The sequence below is a fragment of the Magnolia sinica genome, chromosome 7, assembly GCF_029962835.1.
Source record: "Magnolia sinica isolate HGM2019 chromosome 7, MsV1, whole genome shotgun sequence".
NCBI lineage: Eukaryota > Viridiplantae > Streptophyta > Magnoliopsida > Magnoliales > Magnoliaceae > Magnolia > Magnolia sinica.
This window is the reverse complement of record NC_080579.1, coordinates 80,090,959-80,116,619: the sequence shown is the minus strand read 5'-3', so window position 1 is coordinate 80,116,619 and position 25,661 is coordinate 80,090,959. Positions and strand designations below refer to the sequence as shown.

The 25,661-nt window shown below is 39.9% G+C and overlaps 1 long non-coding RNA gene across 1 annotated transcript; it reads left to right on the top strand.

Moving 5' to 3' along the window:
* Window positions 1–17,701: 17,701 nt before the first annotated feature.
* LOC131251512 (uncharacterized) lies at window positions 17,702–25,241 on the top strand. The gene is made up of 3 exons (XR_009173919.1): window positions 17,702–18,936; window positions 19,319–19,525; window positions 24,317–25,241. It is a non-coding gene; the product is annotated as an uncharacterized LOC131251512 (long non-coding RNA).
* The last annotated feature ends 420 nt before the right edge of the window (window positions 25,242–25,661 follow it).

Genomic DNA, 25,661 nt, shown 5'->3' with positions numbered 1-25,661 from the left:
CTTGCTTTAGGGTATTCTATCGCCGTTGATGAAGACAACTCGTCTGAAATCGGTTCGGTGTTCTTTTCTGGCTTAAGGTGCGGACTTTAAGTGTATAGGTTATGGTTTTCAAGGCTTTCAATGTCAGTTAATGGTTTATTCTTGTTATGGATGAGATTTCGTATGCCAAATGTTATGTTTATGTTGCGTTCCTGATATGCATGTGTTATATTGAGATTTGTGTATTGTATGTGTATGTATAAAGTACCGTATGCGTATAAAATATGCACTTGTGTTTGCCATGATTATTTGTCATGTATGTATGCTAGATGTATGTATGACAACTCCTTGGTAAAAGGAATTGTCCAAATGTGTGTATTTCAACATATGTCATATATGTTGTATTGTGTATTCTAAGTGTTTGTAGAAATGTCTGAATGATCTATAGTGTGATGTTTCAACCTAGTATGGGTGTTGAGAAGCGATTCTCGACTCTCCCACTAGTGTGCATGATTTCCTTCTTGCTAGTTACATTCCTTGTTGTTTAAGTTCAAGCATTACTTATGCTTACATTTATGTTAAGTTGATATTCTTCAAATGCTTGAGTACCACATGATTGAAGTTGTTGTTCCATTACTGTTCTACATTTAATACGAATATCTGTTGTAGGGTAATGTGTTTGGGACTATGAATAGTCCAGGAAATCGGTAATCTACCTTAAGGTTGTGGCTGAGATCGCTTTCGCCACAAAGGACGTGATTAGACGAACCCGAGTCGTATTAGAGTTGTCGGCAGTGGTTTGGCCATGCGGAGTGCTTGCGCACTCTATGTCGTTCAACTCAACGTGCACTCGTGCTAGTCGAGTTCGTTAAGTAACCCGATTGTCCGATGTATATTCACCATGTATGGACGCTACTGCTTGAATCTAGGGTACCGAACTTACCAATGAAATCCTATTAACCATGGTACCTTGATCTGCTAAGACTCATGAGCCGGACATGGTGGTATGGGACACCGTGGTCGAGCTGTTGGCCTACGCTGGGGTGAGAGCCTCCCCGTAGTGACCAGTGAGCAACTAAACTCGTGAGCCGATTATGGTGGTATGGGATACTATATTCGTGCTATCGGCCTACATTGATTGGTGACGAGCCCTTTGTAGTGACCTCGAGCATACCCGGATACCGTATTGAGGTGACGAGCCTTAGTGTAGTAACAATGGTATGATAGGTGTGCATTGATTGGTGACGAGCCTTTTGCAACGACCTCAAAACATATGATCGTATGAGATGCCTAGGATTGACGACCCTAGAATGGATCACTGTTTGGATGGTGATATGAGGAAGGTATCTTAGCTTCCCAATCCTGCTGTATGAAAAGGACTAATAACAACTTGGTAATCATATCCATGCACCGCATTTGCATGTGCTTTGTAGATGTGGCGCACTTTGAGGTGGTGTCATGCGTAACGTAAGATGAAGACGCTAAGGGTATACGCGTGAGGGCACGCATCATTCTGCATGCATCCTTGCATTAACAAGAGTATTTAGGACTTGTTTAATTGTTCTGCTTTATCATTACTGCTTGATTGAACTGATAACATGTTAACCTGTGCTTTATTGTTCCACTGAGTTGATCACTCACTCCCACGTTCTGGGGCGGTGTTAAACACCCACCAGACTGTCTTAGCTGCTGATGTTGCAGATGTTGAGGCGACTTCTGAGGCAGAGCGGGAGATGGATGATGATGAGGCTGCTTTCTCTTATATGCAGTTTTCAGATGGGTTCTAGCGAGCCTTGTTCTGATGCGCGGGATTCTGGGATTATTTTTGGGAATTAAATGATGTAACTTGATACTTGTAATTCTGATAATAATACTTTCATTACGACCTGGTATGTATATGTACTTCAGGGATTTGCACTTGTACACATATATTTCTATAAGTCTTCCGCTTGCTTTCTTCACTTATCCCTGAATTATATCTGTGCTTTGGCTTAATCTATTCCATGTTTTATGCACTAATACAGACAACATACATCCATCATTAAATATGTTGCATAAGTGATGTTTTGGAACTCGGGAGCTGGGTTATGCTCGACCCCCGAATTTCAGGGCGTTACAATAAACCGTTCAAATCCTTCATGGGACCCACATGATCAAAACGGTATAGCCGTTTGACCACTTGTAAATGGATGAAGGAGATTGAACGCCACCGTCCAATCCATGCTAAAAACAGACCGACCGAGGGCCTGTGGAAGGAGGGAGAGAGAAGCCGACTTCCTCTTTGGGAAGGGCAAAGCTCGGCCATGCATGGTGAGGACGATCACAACCGTCCATCTTTCTCTCACTGACTATAAAAGGAGGGCACTGTAACCCTCAAAATCTACGCCAAGTGAGAAGAAAGATAGAGAGAGTGTAGAGAGAGAGTGACCAGTCGACGGTGGGGGACTCGATTTCCACTGCTCCAACTCAGTCCCTGTGAGGCAGGACCGAGTCGAATCAGTTGGGATTGTAGCTTCACAGGCAGATAGGAAGGAGAGTAGGGGAGAAGAGAGAAGAGAAACTAGGGAACCCACCTTGGTGAGTTCAGCTATAACTGATCCGGGGGGAAGACACTCTCCCTGATAGCTTTTTTTTTTCTTCTTCCTTTGGTTGCCTTTTCATTTCTCTGTTCTTTTTCCCTTATAGCAGTTGTTTTTCATTTCTCTATTCTTTTTCCCTTATAGCAGTTGTTTTTCATTTCTCTGTTCTTTTTCCCTTGTAGCAGTTGTTTTTCATTTCTCTATTTCTTTTCCCTTCGTAGCAGTAGCAAGTGGGGGGTGATGCTCACCTGGGACCAAGCGGTGGCTGAACCTCGGGTCTGAGATCAGCCAAATAATGGCTGAAAATGGATAGAGAACTAAGCTGAACGACAACCAAGTCTCAGGCCAGATCGAGCCAATCAATGGCTATGGAATGGTCTGAGGGAGTGGTAGCGTTGGGTCCCTGTAGTGAGTGGAAACAGGCCAAGTTGATGGCTGCGTTTCAAGACACAAGCAGGACCGGATGGTGGTTCTGTTTCAGGCCAAAGGCCAAGCCAAACAATAGCTAGGATCAAAGCTAACCAAAGCTCTGTTTTGAGCTGAGAACGTAGGTTGCAAATAGGCCATGCAACGGCCCTGTTCTGGGCTGAAATCCGACCGGACTGAAGTATCGATTTCGAGCCAATATCAGGCCAACAACACTCACCTTCGTGGGCTAGAACCAGGCCAAGTAAACGCCTATGTTTCAGACCCAAACGAGGCTCGACAGTGGCTGGCCATTGGACCTTTCATTAGGCTCTGTTTAGAGCTGAAAATGGACCATCCATCAGACCACCTGTAACCACCCATCAAGCCACATGTTAGCTCTGTTTTGGAGCTGAAAATGGACCATGGCAATGGCCGTGCATCAGGCCTGGAGAGGGTGGTGGAAGTCGGTTGCAGTCGAGCTGAAATCGGCCGTCCGTCAGACATCCAAATGGCCCTGCCATGGGTCCCTGTTAGACTGAAAAAGCGTGCTGATCGGAGCTCTCACACCAACCCTTGATCGGTTACCATCCGGCTCCAAAGTGGGCCGTGAATGGGTCCCGAATCGAACCACCACCACAACCAGGACGCAGTTCAAATGCATGCAGCAGAGTTGCTGTTTTCACGAAGGCTTTGGGCTTTCTGGCGTTGGGCCCTGCAATTTGTAGGTGGGCCTTGCCAATTACAACAAGGGCTACCTCGTGTTAGGCCCCACCAAAAGATTAGTGGGCTGCACTGCGTGGACCCCCCAGCTAAATTTCTGGCAGACCACACCATCAGACCAAGTGGGCCACCCTTCGCATAAACCACCATGGGCCACCACCTACCAACGTGGGCCCTGAAAACTTCTGGTGGGCCTCACACGAGTTGCAAGCGGGTGTCACTACGTTGGGCCACAAATTGAAGAATGGTGGGCTGTACGAATGTTATGGGCCACCCTACTACATATCCACACCGTCCACTGTCTTGCCGGGTTGAGAGAAATCCATCTGCACTGTCCAGAAGATCTGGACGGTGGTTGTTGGATGCTTCAACGGTCCATAAATAAGTGTGTATATTATGTAAAATATACGATATACGTGATGCTATACTACATAGGGTATACATATATATGATGTATGGGTGGATGTAAACGTGGTGGGCCCCACATGGGACCCACACGTGAAGTAAATTGACGGTGCATGCATGCACCAGGGAGTGAAGACATAATATACCAATTCACGTAAGCCACTGCAAAATTTCGAGATCTCCCCATGGTTGATGAATCTGAAAAATCTGAATGGTCCACTTGGAGCAGAACCTCATAAAAACCCCTGGTTCCCATTTTTACCTTGAACCAAAACTTGGGTGGGCCATGATTAATGCAAACAGTTTCTTCCCTTGATTTGAAGTTATCTTTGTTATGGGCCACTGGAATCTTAGATTAGGGTGAAATTTTACCACCTAAGGTTTCTTGGGATTCCACATCTTATGGACCGTTCGGATTCAACACCCATGCTCACGTGGGACCCACATACTTGCAAGACCACCTTATACTCATACACTGTCCAGGGGATGGACGTGATACACCTGGACACTGAAATGTATATGCATGTTGTATATATATATATATATGCTATAATATACATACTGTATAAGTTAGAAATGCTGAGAGATACACCCACAGTGTATATAGCATATACATAAACCCCGTATACATAATGTATACATACATACGCTGTGTGATGTATAAATAATAGCTACAGTGCGCTAGTCCATCCATATGGCGGTGGGTCACGTATGGGGTTCCCACCATGATATAAATGCCCATCTACACGGTCTGTGCAAGGGACCCCACCAAATAAATAACAGTATATCGAGCCCGCTTATTAGGACAAGTATTGACGGGCCTGTACCCCTCTCAAATAAGCGCCAAACCATCATGATTTGGGTCATTCGACCAACATGGCGTCCTAGAATCGTAGAACTTATCAGCTAATGCAAGGGATTTCTCTAGGAATCTGTTCAAGTGATGCAGAGACGCTAGCTTCTCGAGAGGGCTCACACCAAAGGACACCCTACAACATATCCGGTGATGATTCTTCCCCTTGAGCTTTCCATCTTCTCATTAGCTTAAGTTATAGTTTTTATTTAAATTCATAATTGATCTCCCTTTATAATCACATGTGTTAGCTGGTGGGAATTGAATTGATGTATTACATGCTTTATGATTATCCTGTATAATTGTTCATGCTTGTGGATTTCTTTTTGTGGATTGCTTATGGAACTTAAACTGGTACATGAGTGGGAAATTTCCACATATGAATGTACACCCATACTTGGGATGTAACTTGACTAGTTGTGATCGTAATGGACCTTCGACTTGGTGGTTATTGAGTGATGGTCTAGATGGATCATTGATGTGGGCCTACCATCCAGGGTTGTTGTATCCAATGGCTTTCAAGGATGGTCTTTTATCGCACGGTTCTGATACTTGCCCTATGTGGCCTACTTTGATTTCGCCCTATGTGGCTTTGTTCTAGTATTTTCCCTATATGGGTTCGATGTTTTATTCTGTGCAACCATGCGATGGTAAGCCCCATATACGGTAATATGATTGGCCACTAGTCGACAGGTTTCCATTAAACATCCTAAGGTGGTAGTCTCATGAGCCGGGGATGGTGGTAATGGGACCTATGCCCGAGCTGTCGGCCTACGCTCGGCCATGTGCTCCCCGTAGTGACCCCTGAGCTTACTTAAATTAACTGGTTGTAAATGGACTAATAATGGGTTGACAAGTCATGCATATATGGCATATTTCGATGACTTGGATCACTCTGCCCTACGATTACGCTGCGTGTTGCGCTTATGACTAGTCATTCGATTGTGATATTGACTCGGTTTATCATGCCCTGCGATTACGCTGCATGTTGCGCTGATAACCAGTCTTATCCCTGGGTGACGACCCCGATGTCTATCCGGATGTTTTTCTTGGGACATTGCCCGTCTGGATATTTTACCCGGGGCACAGACCGTCTGGTTGTTTTACCCGGGTCGATCATTACATTCATGCATCCATGCATCTAACAAGACTACATTTACTTTGTTTTGGTTGTTTGTATGTTTTATACTATTTCTTACCTAATGCGGCGGTGTGTAATCTTGAGGAAAATTCACACTGAGTTGGTCACTCATCCATTAAATATAAAACTGTACATGTAGTACAGGTGGCTTAAGTGATATGCATGTTCAGACTTGATAATGAGCAGGGTACGATCACCAGGAATGCATGACTGTATACTTGGAGGAGCTGTGTGATATTGCGGCTTATATTTATATGCTTTCTATTATTTCTTATGTATTAGATCATGTAATTCTTGTATTTGTTAATGTTTGGAGACATTGGTTTGTATAAGTCATTTTGGGCAGCACTTGTATATTCTAAATGAAATTTGAAATTTCCCTTCATGCTACTTGTCCACTCTACGCTCATCTGCTTACTCTGATAAAAGAAAAATATTATACCTGACCATCCTTTAAGGTTAACACTCGAGTTTTCGGGACACGGGTCATGTACTCGGTTCTTGAAAAGTCGGGGCATTACACGGTGATTGAAATCCTAAAAATAGAGTGACTTGATGATGTAGTGATCCATCTAAAAAATCAACGAATGTGTAACTTGTTCTAGAGGTGAATATTGCTCCGAATGGTTAGATTTAGACTAGAACGTGTGAACATTTAGATGAATTAGATTTGTACTTATTCTAAATTAGGTTATATGGTAACACCCGAGTACTATAAAGTACGGGGTGTTACAAATAATCACTGGATAATTATTGTTATAAGAAAAATTGATCAGGGACAAGTGATTGTCCCAACTTCCCTTAAAATCCAACACATAGGCTTTGAGCATATCTTTAAGAATTTAGTTGACCCTCTCAGTCTACTTATCAGTCTGTGGGTGAAAGGCGGTATTAAATTTTATGAAAACTCTTATAGCCTTTTGAAAGATCTTCTAAAAATATTCATTATATTTTTTGATGATTATCAATATTTTCACCACTTTCATATAAGTTTTAAGTTTTAATGATATTATATAACTGCAGATGAATTATTTAAGTCCCCTTTCAACCTTCCTCACCTTGATGTTATTGTCTATTGCCAAGTAGGTAGCGAAGCGAGACAACTTGGTGAACTTTGCCTTATACTGCTCGACCGTCATGTCGCATTGTTCCAAATTCATGAATTCTACCCCCTTTTCTGTACATTGTTGGAAATGTATTTCTTATTAAATTTCTTACAGAATCTATTGTGAGTCCAATACTGTTCCTTCCTCAACAGTCCTAAATACTTACTTCCACCAATAGTATACTTCTCCTTTTAAGACCAATAATATGGTTGACTCTGCTTGTGTAAATTGGTTCTCCAGCAGTTTTGGTTCCCATCAGTCCAGATTGAATAACAATAGTTATAGTACATCCAAAAATGAAAATGCTTATGTGACCTACATATGCATGGGAAGTGTTTCCATTGATGCAATGGAAAAACTTCACGTGGATGAGATCCACCCTATCCATTAGGTGCAATACCTTATGTTTGGACTAGGGCTTAAAAGTCATGCCAGTTCAAAACTCAAGTGGGCTATAACATCAGGAATGATTGAGATGGTGATGCTTACCATTAAAATTATTGAACTGTATCTACCATGGTGTATACTTGCCATCCAATCTATTTATTTGGTGTGCCCCTTTGGGATAAAGAGATGCCTAGATTCTAAGACTCATATGGGCCACGCCACATTAATTTAGACATTTCAAGTATAGTTTTACATCATTTCCCTATGGCATTGCCCACATAAATCTTGGATTTGATTGATTTTTAAAATATATGGTAGGAATGTGGGCTTCTCTTAATGGACAAGGTGGATTTAATGCAATTCATCCCTCAAAGCTCATCACAAGTCACTCCCTCCATATGCCTACGTGAGTTAAAATTGACATAATCTATTCAAAATAATTATATTAAAGTAGAGTGCTCTTTTTGCTACACACATGACATGTTGGTTGGATGCGGATTTCCTACAAACCTTGATATAGGGAGCCCATGTAAGTAAAAGCTCTGTGAGGCCCATTGTGATGTTTGAGTGATATTCATCTGGTCCATATGTCGCGCTAGCTCATGTTAAGATGTGAGCCCATAGAGGTTTTAGATCAGAATGATATGTTTTTTCTTCATCCTAGTGTCAATCACCATATGAATAGTTGGCCCCAAGAAGGTTTCCATGGGAATAATTTTATCTCCATTATTTATTATGGTGTCACCCACACAAGTTTTGGATTAACATCATTTTTATTCTCACATCCTAGTATGAGTCTACAAAACTGATATTGTGGTTGTCACACAAACATAGGTTTTGATTACATGGGCTCCTATAACAAAGGTTGCAGGATATTTTCATTTAAGTTAACCTATATATTCTTAAATCTATCTAAGGTTTAACCCAATAAAATAGCCTCAATCATGCATGCCATGTATGCTTGATTTAGGCAATGAAGGAATCATTTTGTATGCATACAATTAACCCTATATTAAAATTTGGAAGTTTACCATAAGTATCATTCCCATACATATCTCATTTGACTTGATAAGGACAAACTCAGGAATGGGCATGAGGGACACACATAAGCATGACAAGCGTGTTTAAGATCCACTCCCTAATAAGTGGTAGATTAAAAATAGACATAGACTGTAAAATTGTTAACTACTAAAAGACCATTGCGTGTGCTCATAAGAAGTTAGAGTAGACGTTGGGATCACTGGCTGGAATCAACTTGAGGACGCTTTCTCCACGGATTACCTTCTTCAAGAGCTTTATGTTGTGATTGATTGATTATGTTTGACCAAAGTCACTACTAGCCAATTTCTTCATCTCTACCATTGGTTAGACCCCTGTAGAAATGCTAGGGTAGGGATCCGAAGATTTCCTACCCTAAGATGACTCTTTGGCTTTATGATCAACGATTCCAAATAAGGGAGCGTGGTTACAGAGAGGGAAAGTTTTAGGCACCCACTTTGCCCATACAAATACACGGTCTCTACTTCATAGGATCTTACCATTTATGAGGGTGAGGATTTAGTTCTTGTATATGAATGTATGCAATGCTTGTGACAAAATGTGAAGTAATTGACAAATTTTTTGATGGGCAGGATTCGATTAAATTGGCAAGCCTCAAAGCATTCTTCTGATCCAATTTGGTGCAAAGTGTGTTGAATGATGCAATGAATGTTGCGCTATACAAATGCTATGAGTAGACGAAGCTTAATTTAAAAAAAAAAAACAGTTGTGTGAATAGTAATGTCGCAAGGATCGTATCGAGTGGTTTGGATTGAACTTGGGTTGGCTCATAAGGCTAGTATTAGGGTTAGACCTTGACTAAGATCTCTTTCTCACCCACACTCACCTTGGTGGGATTGATGCTTAATTGTGGATGTATAGGGATTAGTGTGTGTGGATGTGGATTGAGGGATGATTGAAATGTGAGTATTTATAACCATCCAGTCCAGTTTTCTAGTAATTCCTACAAGGCTTGAGGTTAAAAAGGGTTTGGATGGCTAAGATTTGAGATTGTCATTTGAAAAAATCTTGTGTGTTGCTTTGGATGGCATAAGGTGTAATTTTGGCTCAAGAGAGGGGCATCAGAGTAATTTTCAAAATTTGCACGTGCATGAAATAAGTAGGGAGGGCATCCGCATATGAGTGAATAGCTGGCCAAAGTATGGCCAATGTCACGTGGCGAGCGGCACCCAGGGTGTCGCTCGCCGTTCCTTTTTTGCTTCAGCTTCTGAGGGAGGTTCCTCCTGTACACGTGGACAGGTTTGGTCCTCCGATGCTGCCTTGTTATCTCTTCTTTTCTTTGAATTGGGCATTAAAATGGGCTTAAGACAAAATGGGTTTATGGACTTGGTTTGACAAGGTGAGTTGACTGGGTAGGCTAGTTTGGCTGATCAGGTGAGTTGGCTCAGGGGTTGATTCTATGGGTTAGGTTTTTCCTAAAGTTTGGGTTTGAGACAAATTTTAAGGTTAGTTTCTAGGGTTCTAGGGTTTGGATTAGGGTTCCAATCGGGGTTTAAGGTTCAGATTCGGGTATGAATTAGGGTTAAGGGTATGGACTGAGGTTTGGCTCAGGGTTAAGTGTATGGATTATGGTTTGGCTTAGGGTTAAGGGTATGCATTAGGGTTTGGCTTAGGGTTAAGGGTATGGATTCGGGTTTGGCTTAGGGTTAAGGGTATGTATTAATGTTAATGTTCAATTAAGCTTATCGACCCGAGGTGGGGTGTTTATAGTTGGGCTAACTAGAAGGCAAAGATTCTTTCATGTGAAATTATGTATTTGCCCTTTCACTTAAGGGTTGTTTGACACGATGGAATCGGTGGTAATTAGTAAGAAAGACAAAATGACTACATTTTGGTACATGATTCCATTTACCACCACTTCACGGGAATTGAAATCTGAGGTGAGATGAGTAATTTCAACGCACATCACCATGGAATCCTCAACAGTTGGAAATTAAACAATTTGACTTCTTCTTTAAAAATTAACATCCTCTTAATCTCATCTCTCTTAGCTCCTTCCTATCCTCCATCTCTCTCTACTCTCATCTCTATTTGCTCCTCATCCTCCATCACTCTATGCTTATTCCTCTCTTTCTCACTATGGCCCCTGTGGCCCCACTTCAACTATAGAAGGTGATTGAATGGTGCAGTTGGAAACACGGCTCTTTTCTACGTTACTTCTCTCTCGACTCTCAGGAAGTTTCAATAGAAGGTGGGGTGTTGTAAAATCACACTTCTTCTTTTTCTTTTTCTTTTTTTTCCTTAAAAAGGGATGCTAGCAAGGGGCTATGCTCGAGTGGCCCACGCCTTGATTTCCATATGAAATCCACTTTGACCATCATGTGAACTATTTTAACTAAACCGTATGGAAGAAAAATTAGAGTAATTGTTGATACACGTGGGCCACACAAACTCAAAATAATTGGTAGAGAGACACCAACCCTTAATTTTTACGTTGCCCATTATGATGGTTACACAAAATTTAATAAGGGTCAATCGTGATTTAGGTGAGCCATACCAATGGAAAGTGTTTCAAGGGTAAGAATTGTCTTATATTATTTTCAATTGTATGATCTACTCAAATAAAAAAAAAATGGTTAGAAAATTCGGCTCTATGCCTAATATGGGGTGAGCAAGTGGTGACCCGGTGTGGATTTAAAATATACATAAAGGGAGACACCTTACTCTTTTTTTGGAGTTCCCAAGGACATGGCATGCAATACTGACACATATTGGGTAGATTTTATATGACTACATTTCGTGGGCCCCATCATGTTGTATGTGTTATGTCCACACCGTTTATATATTTTGCCAATTTATTTTAGGACATGAGGCCTTAAATTAGGTAGATCCAAATCTTAGGTGGACCACACGATAGGAAAATAGTGGTGGTTAAACGCCTATCATTAGAACCTTCATAAGCCCCACCATATTATTTATTTTACCATTTGATTACCACTGCTTCCAATGAAGTGGTCCACATAAGATTTGGATCTACCTCATTTTTGGGCTCATGACCTAAAATAAGCTAGCAAAATAGATGGACCATGTGGATATACATATACATCATGGTGGGGCTCACATGACAATGTCTGCTAGTGAAATGGATGGGCTATATTTATAAGCAAACCATGTTAGTGGCAGATTGCTTGCAAAGTTTATTATTATTATATATTTTTTTTATAGGAAATTCCTTCGCTGAGATGTTAGGTGGGGTTGTCTCTATCGTTGATGTTTAGGGTTGTACGTGAGTCGAGCTAGCTCGAAAAGCTCACTCGACCCGGCTCGAGTCAGCTCGGATTGACTCAGCTTGAAAGGCCGACTCGGGGTGAGTCAAGCTTATTTTTAAAGCTCGAGTTGAGTTCAAGCATGGTGCATTTCAACTCAACTTATATATATATATATATATATATATATCTATATATATATATATATATATATATATATATATATATATATATATATATATATCTCTTACCCTACCCAGCCCGCACCCAGCAGCCCAACGGTCGCCATCTTCATCCGCTCGAGGAGCTCTCAGCCCCTCTCTCTCTATCTCTTTCTCTCATTCTCCTCGATCTCCTCTCCGGCTCTCCCTCCCAACCCGATTCGAATAAACCAACCCACTCAGCGACTTCTCTTAAGGTTTTGGGTGGGGTCTGGGTTGGGTTAGGTTGGGCGTTGGGTTGACATATGAACAAGCACGATTTGACTCGAGGTAAGCTCGACACGACTCGAACCACTAGCTCGACTCGAAAACTTTGGCAAACATGCCAAGCTTTAATATTGAGCTCGAGCTCGAACTCGAGTATGGCACGGACGAGTCAAGCCGAGCTTAGCCCAGCTCGACTTGACTCGGCTTGATGTACAACCCTACTGATGTCCATGAGAAATTCAGGCCATACATCCCTTTTAGCAACTCATTTTTAGAACATAATACCTAAAATGAGGTGAATCCAAAACTCAAAAAGTCTATGAGTTAAAAGGTGGAGAAAGAAATGAACTATAAAATCTTTACCATTTGTTCACAAAACAATGACTATAGGACAGTCAATATTCTGAGAAAAAAAAAGTTTAAAACAAGTTACAAAAGTACGGGGTGAAATCATTATATAAACAATTTAAATCATGGAAACATGATTGCAAAATCAATGGCTAAAAAAAGGAAGTAATATTTTGTTACATATTGCAGTAAAAGGTAGTATTACACTCAATTTTACTGATATACATGAAAGAACTGTGGGCCCATCATATTTTAGGTCATGGCTGAAATTCCAACAAGCTGATTAGGAGATTCTAGTCGAAGAAATACTATGGTTGCCTTACAAATTATGCTGATCTACTCCTTAGGTGGGTTGCACATGTCTGTTGAGTCAGATGATAAGCTATATATTAAATTTAACTGCGTGTTTTTTTTATGGCTGTGCTCGGTCCACCATTTTACATGGCTCGGATGTCCAACATGATATACGGAAGCATGCTTGTATATGTGTGGGGCCCATTTTGGATGAAACATGTATTGTTTCATTTACTTTTGCACATTTTTGTTAATTTTAAATTATTGAGATGTCTATTCTAAATAGTTTATCTTCTTTTTTTAAAAATATTCATTTGGATATTGAGAATTTTATAATTTTCTAGTCGATTTTTTTAAATATTAATTTATCATTTCAAAATTAGCAAGCTCACTTTTTTGACCCAACCAGGACTTAAAAAATTCACATTTTTATTCTAAAATATATTTTATTAACGATCTTATCACAATCATTGTATCAAATGCTACACACACACACACACACAAGTTTGAAACGTTATAATAAACTTAATGAAAATAAAAATCAAATTCACAAACATATACTATAAATTTATAAATTTTCAATGCATTTTGATCACAACGAATTAGACATAAAATTTCTATTATAGTAAGTTTCGTACAAGTGCCAAACACAACTCAAGATCCTGAAATAAATACAAGCTCAACGCTTGCCCTCGTGCTAAAACTCCCATCAAGCCCTGAAAGGGCACTTGGCGTTTTTTCAATGGCATCTCCGATATGATGGTGGTGCCGGTGGATTGGATCCCATGGGATTAGGTGGGATGGGATAGATTTTAAGGTAATGATGGTAGTACCAATGGATTAATTTAAGATCCATGGGATTGCTATATCCCGGGATAAGTTCACCGAGTTTGATTGGCATGTTCGACATATCTTGAGATTTTACCTTCCAATCTCTTCCAATCCATTTAACCAAACACGAGAGCCAAGTGTGATTGAACAAGATTAGGAGGGATGTGATCAATTTTAGGTCATGTTTGGGCAGTGGGATTAGAAGGGATTAGGTGGGATGGGATTCATCTAGTTTTGTGCCAATTCTACTCCATGTCTGGGAAGAATGGAAAAGCTTGGAATTAGATTAGATGAAATTGCATTGATCCCGTGCCAGTTTAACTCAGTGTTAGCAAGTTGTGTAGGTCCCACCATGATGTGCAAGCTATATCTACACCGTCCACCCATATTTCGAGATTAGTTTAGAGCATGGGCCAAAAAATCAAATAAATCTAAAGCTCAAGTGGACCCCACCATAGAAAGCAACAGGGATTGAATACTTACCATTGAAAACTTCTTTGGGGCCGCATAATTTTTGGATCTACTTCATTTTTAGGCCCATGCCATAAAATGAGGTTACAAAACAAATGAAGATATAACTCATGTGTGTTATTCTTAGTAATTTCAAATGATGGTGGGTATATCCATTCAATGTACCACCGTATTACCAACAAAGTATGACATTAATCTTGTCCGGTGGCAACAGGGACAATCCCTGCCATGGGTAATAATTATGTTTTTTGAATCTCATCCCACCTAAACCCTTCTAATCCCACCGTCCAAAGACGCCCTAAGGTAACGATGGTGATGTCAGCGGATTGGTTTAAGATCCATATGTTTGCTATATCCCGATGCAAGTTCATCCGCTGTTTGGCTCGTTTGGCACATCGCCATCCCTCCTCATCCCTCTTAATCCGCCAGGCGAAACAGGCCCTTAGTTTGGTCGACCTTTGTCCTTTCTCACTTTCATCTCTCTGGCTCTCCCAATGATCAAGTCGGCATGCTTATTCACGGTGGTCCTATCGGATCAGTGGTCATGATATCATACACGTGTCAATGCAAGCGTGCGAGCTTCATTCACCTACCGCACGGGTGTTTTGTATGATTGTTGTATCAGGTGACTTTACAACTGTACCCTCGCCAGAGTACAAAGCGGAAACCCTAGCTTCCCACAGGTACAAATACCCCCTTCCGATCCACTCCAACTCTCATTTCCTTCTCTCCTCCGTTTTGTTTCTTCGATTTCTCTCTGTTGTATTTCATCTCTTTGATCTCTGTCAATATATTTTGGCATGCTTATTCACGGTGGTCCTATCGGATCAGTGGTCATGATATCATACACGTGTCAATGCAAGCGTGCGAGCTTCATTCACCTACCGCACGGGTGTTTTGTATGATTGTTGTATCAGGTGACTTTACAACTGTACCCTCGCCAGAGTACAAAGCAGAGATGCAAGATCGAAAAAGAGAACCTTGGACATGCGGTTTCCCTTCTCTCCATGGATTCTCGCTTTTCTCGTAGGTTCTACATTCCCCCTCTGTCTCTCTCGATTTCTCTCTGTTGTATTTCATCTCTTTGATCTCTGTCAATATATTTTTTGCTCTTTCTATTTTCTTTTGTCAGATCTGTTTCTCTCAGCACTCTACTTCTGTCAGTTCCTTTGTCTGCTTGATAGAGGGAAACCCTAAAATCATCTCAAGCAGGCCATAAAAACGAAGAGATGCAAGATCGAAAAAGAGAACCTTGGACATGCGGTTTCCCTTCTCTCCATGGATTCTCGCTTTTCTCGTAGGTTCTACATTCCCCCTCTGTCTCTCTCATCTTCTGCGTTCTTTGTTTTTTTTCTTTCTCCACGTATTCTTTTTCATTTTTTTGGATCTTTTGGTTTCAATGTATTTTTCATTATTTTCCTGCTCGATTTTATCATGTAACATATCCGTTTTTGGGGGGAAAGGAAGGGTTCTGCTTCTGCCCTAGTGCTTATCGCGGTAGTCCGCGAGCTACCAAAACCGGTCATTGTTCCCTTTATGATGCTTTATTATTATTATTATTATTTGCACTAGGACTGGCTCGATGATGACTATTTTGCTTTAACCACACTGAAAAGAATCTGAAGGGTGATTCTTGTTATTTGCCATTTGGTCCAAGCTTCTTATTCTTGGTGTTTGCCTTGTGATCCTCCTCCTTAGAGATTTGAGATTGCTCCTCCTTTCTACAGAAGCTGGTCTCCTCTTTAAGGAAGAGAAGAAGGCTCTGGCAAGCATGGAAGTGGGGTCAGATGTCGGTGACAAGAGCCTCCTGGATGTTCTAATGTGGAAGAACCATGGCCTTAGACTGAGAGCTTGGTTTATTAGCATCCAAATGCCTGTAAGTTTTTTAAGTTGTGACTTAAAGTGTGAAAGTCACTTACTATCAGGGTATAACGGTACTGTGACGGGCCCTAAAAAAAAACAAAAACAACAAAAAAAAACTCACCTTTTTTTTACTCAATATTCTTCTTCTTCTTCTCAATCACTTCTCTCTTCTTAAAATTCCTATCTTCTTGTTTCAGTTCTTCTATGCCGGCGTAACGCTCTTTCCTCTTCTTCTTCTTCTTCCTCTCTCTCACCTCTCTCGCTCTCTCTCTCTCAATCTCTTCCTCCCCTTTCCTCTCTTTCTCTTCTCTTCCTTCTCTTTTTTTCTTTTCTCTCCCGTTTCTGCTCTTTTTTTTTTAATATCGATGTAGGATACGTGTCACGCAAAGCAGCGCACCTGGCACGTCGACCTCCAGTGTCATGGGTTAAAAGGGATCAAGTTATATGGGCTCCACGTGATGTATTTATTACATCTACACAATTCATCTATTTGATCCAAAAAATGACTTATATCCAGATATCATCTGCCACACCAAAAATAGCAACAAAGATAATGATTTTCACGTTAAATACATTCAGCATTTGGCTACTCATATTATTTTCCATTCCACAAGGTGATCGGACCAAGTGGGCATTGAATGTATATTTTCTATCCATATCGTCCATCCATTTGAAGAGATCATTTTATGTTAGGATTCAAAAAATTAGTAATATTCAAATCTGTAGGTGGACCACACCATAGCAAAAATGGTTATAACATGCTCACATTACAATTTTCTTAAAGTCCACATACCTTTATTCATATCACTTATTAAGTGGGTCACATCGACGTATATAGTCTGGATCACTACATGTGCACTATCTAAAACTTTTGCTGCTGTCAATAAATTTTAACTGCAATCATTTAATTCATATGTTTTTTTAGTCAATCTACAGCTTTGGATGTGCTCATTTTGGCTCTGCCCTAAAATTATTGCAAAATGATGGACGCATGGATATAACACATTCATCACATGTGGGGCCCAAAAAAATGAGTGTGCTTCACTTTACATCCGAGTCCCTCCTAATTCAAGCCTTAAATAATTGTACGGACATATATTAACTTAAAATTTGACATTAAATTATGGTGCTTACTGTCGATATATTTAAAATTTTAATTATTAATTTGTGAGTTTTTATTTTTAAAATTTGACCTTTGATTTTATTTTATTTTTTATGATTCACTATCCAATAAATGTCCACCAATTTATAAGTGGGATAATGACAATAAATAACATGAATTTGAGGCTGATTTGGAGAATAGATTGGTCCTCCAAGTCAGCCCCAAATTGGTAACGCCATCTACAGGTAACGATGGTGATGTCAGCGGATTGGTTTAAGATCCATATGTTTGCTATATCCCGATGCAAGTTCATCCGCTGTTTGGCTCGTTTGGCACATCGCCATCCCTCCTCATCCCTCTTAATCCGCCAGGCGAAACAGGCCCTTAGTTTGGTCGACCTTTGTCCTTTCTCACTTTCATCTCTCTGGCTCTCCCAATGATCAAGTCGGCATGCTTATTCACGGTGGTCCTATCGGATCAGTGGTCATGATATCATACACGTGTCAATGCAAGCGTGCGAGCTTCATTCACCTACCGCACGGGTGTTTTGTATGATTGTTGTATCAGGTGACTTTACAACTGTACCCTCGCCAGAGTACAAAGCGGAAACCCTAGCTTCCCACAGGTACAAATACCCCCTTCCGATCCACTCCAACTCTCATTTCCTTCTCTCCTCCGTTTTGTTTCTTCGATTTCTCTCTGTTGTATTTCATCTCTTTGATCTCTGTCAATATATTTTTTGCTCTTTCTATTTTCTTTTGTCAGATCTGTTTCTCTCAGCACTCTTCTTCTGTCAGTTCCTTTGTCTGCTTGATAGAGGGAAACCCTAAAATCATCTCAAGCAGGCCATAAAAACGAAGAGATGCAAGATCGAAAAAGAGAACCTTGGACATGCGGTTTCCCTTCTCTCCATGGATTCTCGCTTTTCTCGTAGGTTCTACATTCCCCCTCTGTCTCTCTCATCTTCTGCGTTCTTTGTTTTTTTTCTTTCTCCACGTATTCTTTTTCATTTTTTTGGATCTTTTGGTTTCAATGTATTTTTCATTATTTTCCTGCTCGATTTTATCATGTAACATATCCGTTTTTGGGGGGAAAGGAAGGGTTCTGCTTCTGCCCTAGTGCTTATCGCGGTAGTCCGCGAGCTACCAAAACCGGTCATTGTTCCCTTTATGATGCTTTATTATTATTATTATTATTTGCACTAGGACTGGCTCGATGATGACTATTTTGCTTTAACCACACTGAAAAGAATCTGAAGGGTGATTCTTGTTATTTGCCATTTGGTCCAAGCTTCTTATTCTTGGTGTTTGCCTTGTGATCCTCCTCCTTAGAGATTTGAGATTGCTCCTCCTTTCTACAGAAGCTGGTCTCCTCTTTAAGGAAGAGAAGAAGGCTCTGGCAAGCATGGAAGTGGGGTCAGATGTCGGTGACAAGAGCCTCCTGGATGTTCTAATGTGGAAGAACCATGGCCTTAGACTGAGAGCTTGGTTTATTAGCATCCAAATGCCTGTAAGTTTTTTAAGTTGTGACTTAAAGTGTGAAAGTCACTTACTATCCTGTTTGGATGTAAGTTGTAAGTCATTTACTTCTGTGTTTGTGTAACTTATAAGTTAGTTAGGGCCTGTTTGGATGCCTGTAATTTGGATAAGTGGGAAGTGACTTACAGGGAAGTCACTTACAGGTGGTGTTTGGGGGAGAAAATTCACCTGTAAGTAACTTACAGGCAAATCTACCTAAAAACTGCAGGGCGATGGGGGTGAGAAGTCACTTCCCTGTAAGGGCCTGTTTGGCCAGGCAGATCCCACGGTATTAGGAGGGATGGGATCGGCAATATCCTGGGATAGGCATGACGAGCCAAACAGATCCAGTGAACTTGTCCCGGGATATGAGCAATCCCATGGATCTTAAGACAATCCACTGACATCACCATCATTACCTTAAAATTGATCCTATCCCTTGGTTGGATGGATTGGAAGGTAAAATCCCGGGATATGCACGGCGTGCCAAACAGACCCAGTGAACTTGTCCCGGGATATAAGCAATCCCATGGATCTTAAGACAATCCACTGACACCACCATCATTACCTTAAAATTGATCCCATCCCTCCTAATACCATGGGATCTGCCCGGCCAAACAGGCCCTAAGCCACTTACAGGCTCAACGGTCAGATTTTTAAAAAGAAGGGAAGATGGAGAAACGCACTCTCCCTCTCTGCAATCTCTCTCTGTCTGCAACGATCGCCCTCCGTCTCTACAATCTCTCTCTGTCTGCAACGACCGCCCTCCCTCTCTGCAATCTCTCTGTGTCTGCAACGACCACCCTCCCTCTCTACTCCTCCCAAACGGTAGGGTTTGATCGCAATGCTACCTTTTATTTGCTTTGAAAACAGAAGTGGATTAGATGTTACTCGTACATAGGCATGCTCACCTGTGCACGTGCGCACCTTTCCACACGTGTCATGGGCCTCTAATACGAGCGGTCACATCCCATTGAACCTCCAGGGACTAATTTTCACCCTGATCTACAACTCTGGTGGGCCATAGAAAAGTGAGATGAAAATCAAGAGAGAAACTTGTTTTCTTTTGCCATGGCCCAGGAAAGTTTTGGATCAATGTAAAAGTTGGGCCTGGGGGGTTTCATGGGGTGCTTCATCATGTGGACCATTCAGATTTTGGACTAACATCACATATTATGAGTTCTCAAAAAGTTCTCACAAGAACTTGTGCCAACTTGCGCAGCTGGGCATTTTTGACAGAAGGAATTGATCCACCGTGATTTATGTATTTGATCCACCCCGTCCATCCATTTTAACACTTAATTTTAATAGTAAACTCTGTGGATGGTTTAAAGTAAGAAATGTCCAGTGGTATATATACAATGGTACAATGTACACTCATCAGATGGCTGGTTTGTTTGATGGAGGTTACCTTTATTCATGATCCATTCATTAGTTGGTCGCACCAGAAATATAGTCTGGATCACTAGAGGGTGGGTGCACCTACATCGTATGCTACTTATGTATTGTGTTGCTGCTGTCATTTAAGAACAAACTGCCAATTTACCTTAAAAAATTCATATGTTTTTTTCAAGTAAAAAACACTATGGAACGAGTGTATACTCATTTTAGGACGTGGTCCCAAAAATTAAGCTGATCCAAATCTCATGTGGACCCCACCACAAACAGTTGTGACTAATTTAACGAACCCATGGGCTGTTTGCCTATTTTTAATGGTGAGGTCCACCTAAGATGGATTCTTTTTATACATTTATTTATTAATATATTAAGGTGGGCCATATATGGATTCGTTTTATGCATTTATTTATTAATATATTGAGGTGGGCTACATAGATCTTAACCTAATATGATCCCTTGGATTCTTTTAATGCATTTATTTTTTAATTTTTATTTAATTATTTTCATGCATTTGGATTCTAAAATTTGGACGGTAATGATAATTCTGATTTTGTTATATATGGACCATTTATGCTTAATGGTATGTATTTCTTGACTTAATAATTCTTTAATTTTTAGATTTATTTGTGAAATGAATTCGAATTTCAAGATGGATTAATGTTTCTTAACTTATTAATGTTTTTAAGTTTCTTATCAATGCTTAAATTCAGTTATTGCTCCATATTATAGATATTTTGAATTCATGGGCCCACTTTTATGGCCCACTTGATAATTAGTTTGGCCTAAAAATTAGCTTAAATATTCATCTTGATGGGCTTAATAAAATTACATATTTGATCCTATGCATTTTTATATGATCATAACATTTTGAAATAATTCCCTAATCTAAGTTTTGCCCGATGCGAATATATAATTTTTTACCTATAAGTAACTTACTGGATACCCAAACAGAAAAAACTAACTTACCTACCTGTAAGTGACTTACAGGTAAGTCACTTACAGCTTAAAAGAACTTACAGGCATCCAAACAGGCCCTTATAGATAAGAAGCTGTATCTTCACGCCAAGCTGATCAAGAAATTGTTTCAAAATCTTATAATCACATGAGAAATCTTGACACCAAATGTAACATTTTATTAAGTCAATCTAGATGAATATTTAAGTTAATTATTAGGCTAAACCAATCATCAAGTGGGTCATAAAATGGGCTCATGAATTTAAAATACCTACAATAGTGTTAGATTACATAATTAGATGCTCAACTAGAATTTGTGGCTCCCTAATCTAGACTATTGACCTGGCGGGCCCCAATTAGATAGGGCCATCTAAAAGGCGTGTAAAACGAGACAAATCAATTGCTTGAAGAACAAAAGGTTGCACAGGGACACATGGACAATCCAATCAATTGATTTGAACCTCTCCATCAAGTTCAACCCATAATTAATGAATCATTAGGCAAAGATCACACAAATCAAATAATTGTAACCATCTAGTCAATAGCCAAAAAAATTGTGAGAAAATGGACCATAAAGATTGTTTATGGAAATAATAGGTCCAATCAAGAATTCCAAACATCCATTTGGAGGGACTATAGTTGATTGCTTATGGTGGGCCTTGGGAAGTTTTGAATGGTGGACATTCGATCACCATTATTTCTTGTGGTGTGGCTCACCTGAGATTTGGATTTGCTTCATGTTTGGGCAAAGTGCTAAAATGAGCTAGGCGGCATGGATATACCCAAAATACAAGGTGTGGCCCCCACCATCACAACCTCACCGAATTGGGCCCACTTCAAATAAAAGTTTAAAAAAGAAAAAAATGTTCGTTGCCATAACTACAGAGAGAGAGGAGATGGGGAAGACAAAGGCATGCTATGACCCGTAGAGAGGGAGAGGGCGTTGATTGCATGGAGAGGTAGAGAGAGCTTATTGGAGTATTGTTGTCATGGAGGTGTGTTCATGTTTAGGGGTTTGGTTTTTGTGAGAATTGATATCTTGCAGATTGCTTGCATGGCAAGAGCTATATATCGCATTTTTGTTGGGGGTGTCAATGGGGTCTCACAGCACCCATAGTTTGTCAAGCTAGGTTTAGGTCTTGCAACTTAAGGTCCTTTTGGGTTTGGGTGTTGTTCTTGAAGAGCATTTAAATGGTTGGGGATTAGATCACATACCCATGTGCCACGTTATTAAGTTTGTAGTTTGTAAGTCTCTTTGTTATATGTGTGGCTTAAGAAGCCTCATTTCTTTTGTTACAATAATTAATATGTATTAAATATATATGAACCCATAATAAAAAGTAACAAGGCTTTGTTGACTTCAATTGGGCCCATCATGTGGACTAGACCCAAACTGAGCTAACTCGATTTTTAACCAAGTTTAAAAGGAGAGACTTGAACTTGATCAATCGAATCAACGCCCATTAAAAAGTGTGTCCACCAAGTACTTAGTTTTGAGTATCCATTTTGACAATCCTAATTTTGAATCATGAGAATTTAGAAAAATCAAACTAATTTAGTGGTGCAATTTGACTATCAAGTCAATGAGATCCCGATAATTGAATTGTAAAGAAATGAACACACTCGCAAGGAAAAATAACTTTATTCATATTCGAGCTACTCTTATGATATATTTTTTTTAAAAAAACTTGTAAGAATGTGGAATGCTTATCCCCTACACTACCTCCATTTTATAGGACATGGATTGCATGGTGACTTTGCCACCACAGATATTTGTGGTGACCCGATGTGGTGGGATTTGATTGGGCCATGTGCCGCCATCAGAGATGGGTCAATTCATAGTATGTTTGGAAGTTGCAAGATTGAGTATGTAGATTGGGGCCATCTTTGACAACGACATGTGGCCTTATCAAATCCTGTCATGTCGGGTCACCATGCAATTTGTATCTCATTTCATAGACCCTAAAGACAAGTTCTTTATGACGGTAAATGAGTAATGATAATATTTGAATGTTGTTTAGAAAAAATGGTAATTACTAATTACCAATTTTTTCAAACAATATCCAAATATTATCATTACTTAGCTATCACCATTTACAACATTAAAAAAACCCACCTTAAATTGATTTCAAATCAACTATAATTGATTTTAAGTCAATCAGTAATTTATTTAAGACAATAAAAATCCATCAACAAAGATTTTGGCTTAAAATAGCAAAAACAAATATACTAAACTCCCAAAATCTTCCACATTGGCGAATCCGATATTTGACACTTTAGGCTTCAAATTTTGTAACAAACAACCCAAATATTGTGGGCTATGGACTTATATTATTTATCAACCACTCTTTAATTGTTTTTTTTTTTTTTTTTTTTTTCTTTTTGGGGTGAAAAATGCACTGCGTGACTTGTTCCATTCAAGCAGCTTGTAGGTGATGAGTTCTCTTTTATTTTACTAGTGAAAATTTCATATTCATTGGAAAATCATTACTTCATATCTTATATTGGATAAAATTAACTGTTGATGAAGTTGATAATGACTTCGTGAATCTTGCTTTTCTTTGCATATCGAACAGTTGAGAAAATGTCATTGTTAATAGAAATTGATTTCTTTTCCTTTATTTTCCTTCTTATCAAATAAGCCTTAAATGAAGTTTGTAGTTTAGGGCATGTTTGGATGTGGAATCCACTGGGAGAAGAAATAGGATTTTGATTGACAAGATACTAGAACTGTGTGGATATATGGGAAACTGTGGATTTCGCAAAATAATCATTATACATATCTACAATTCTTTCATTTAAGATACAAGGTGATTGTTATCCAATGGAATTGGGATTTATGTTTGTATTTAAACAAGAATAATTTTATGGCGATTTGCCTCAAGGTGATTCTGCCAAGTGAGATTCACCCCTGATGCATGTGTCTGCTCCAATGAATGTGATGGGGGTAGTTTGAGTAACATAAATCTGTATGGGTCCCACTGTTGTGTAAAAGAATGTTAGTTTGAAAATTATTACCACTTCAAACCTCAAGGGGGCGGCACCATAAGAAACAGCGGAAATGGAAACTCATACTATTGAAATCTTCATGACCTCCAACCCATTCAAAAGGCGAACACAGCTTTAGATGAAGAAGAAAAATCAAAGATCAGCCTAATTCAAGCCTCTAGTGTGTTCCAATAAGGTCTCAGTTGTGTGCATTGTATCCAGGCTGTTTCATTTTGTGTGGCTAACTTGAGTTTTATATGTGTGGTTTTCTCACTCTAGCCTAAGCTTGAGATGGAGTGATGGATGGAATGGATAGCCCGCACATCATAGTCGGCCCCAATGATATATGATTGCTATGATTCTGTTCTGTTGCATTTAATGTCGGCAGAGGGGACACATGGGGCAATTGCTTGGTGAGTTGTTCGTGAGTTACTGCAGCATTACTCTTTAAGCAATACCTCTAATTTTGTAATACTGCATTCTTTAGTGAAAGATGAAAATAATCATTACAATTTCTGTATTCACTCCTTAGTTCCTTGTATCCAAAAGGATGAGGGGAGCCTCTAATTGCAGCTGGGCTAGGTTGAAGTGTGTTCAAGCCTAACAAGTAGTCCAAAGCCCCAGTCCTCGATAGAATCGCATGGTTTTAGTTTGGTTTGAGTCCAGCCCACCAGTAGAAATGCATGCTTTCATTTGTATTTAGTGGTAGTGATTTAGGTTTAGGTTGAGTTATGGTCAGCAGGATCCTGACCTGTTTGCTAAACGAGCATAAATTCTTAGGTTGAACCCGAGTTGGGAGGTATAGTGAGATCTGCAGGTCTGCCCTATGAGTGGACTCTCATTTGACTTGATTTAGGGTCAATGATCTAGGTATATGTTCAAGTATGCTCAGCTTTATTAAACAAGTATAAAATCCCGACTTAAGCCCAACTCAGTGAGCTGAAGTGAGATCTAACACATCTGACAGAGTGGATTCCAATTTTTGACCTCATTCCAACATTGACTGACATAGAAATTGTTTGAAAAGCTTAGACATGAGGCCTTTTAGGTGCATTTGGCCAGTCTTTGTCAACTCAGATCTACTACTTTACTTAAATGGACCATTTTCTTGAGTTGATATACTTGGCTATTTAGCAATTGGCCTTGGTTTTTTATAACTTGGCTATTAAAATGTAAACCTACCTTAACAACAGCTCTGCCTTCTACAAGCGATGACAACAGCAGCACCTTTCGCAGTCTCAGCAGTAACCTTCCGCAGTCCAACACCAACTTTCTTCTGTAAAGTTGAGGTTTTTTTTTTTTTTTTTTTAGAGAAGATGAATTAGAGAGAAACTTGTGCGTGGTTGCATGCGAAGAGAAATTTTTAAAGAAAACCTCTCAACGGTATTTCGATCGTTGAGTTGATTTCAAAAGTCAATCTAAAGTCCGACCTTAGATTGTAAACCCCCTGATCGAGGGGATTTGAAACCCTCTGGATTTAAAACCCCTAGTTACTTTATGGTGCCAAACGGATAGGGGATTACCAATCCCCTCCAATCCAAGGTGCCAAGCGACCCCTAATAGACTCTGCTTGAGCTCGTCTTTCGGAATGGTTTGATTGTTTGTTTTGCAGGCTTACTTGACT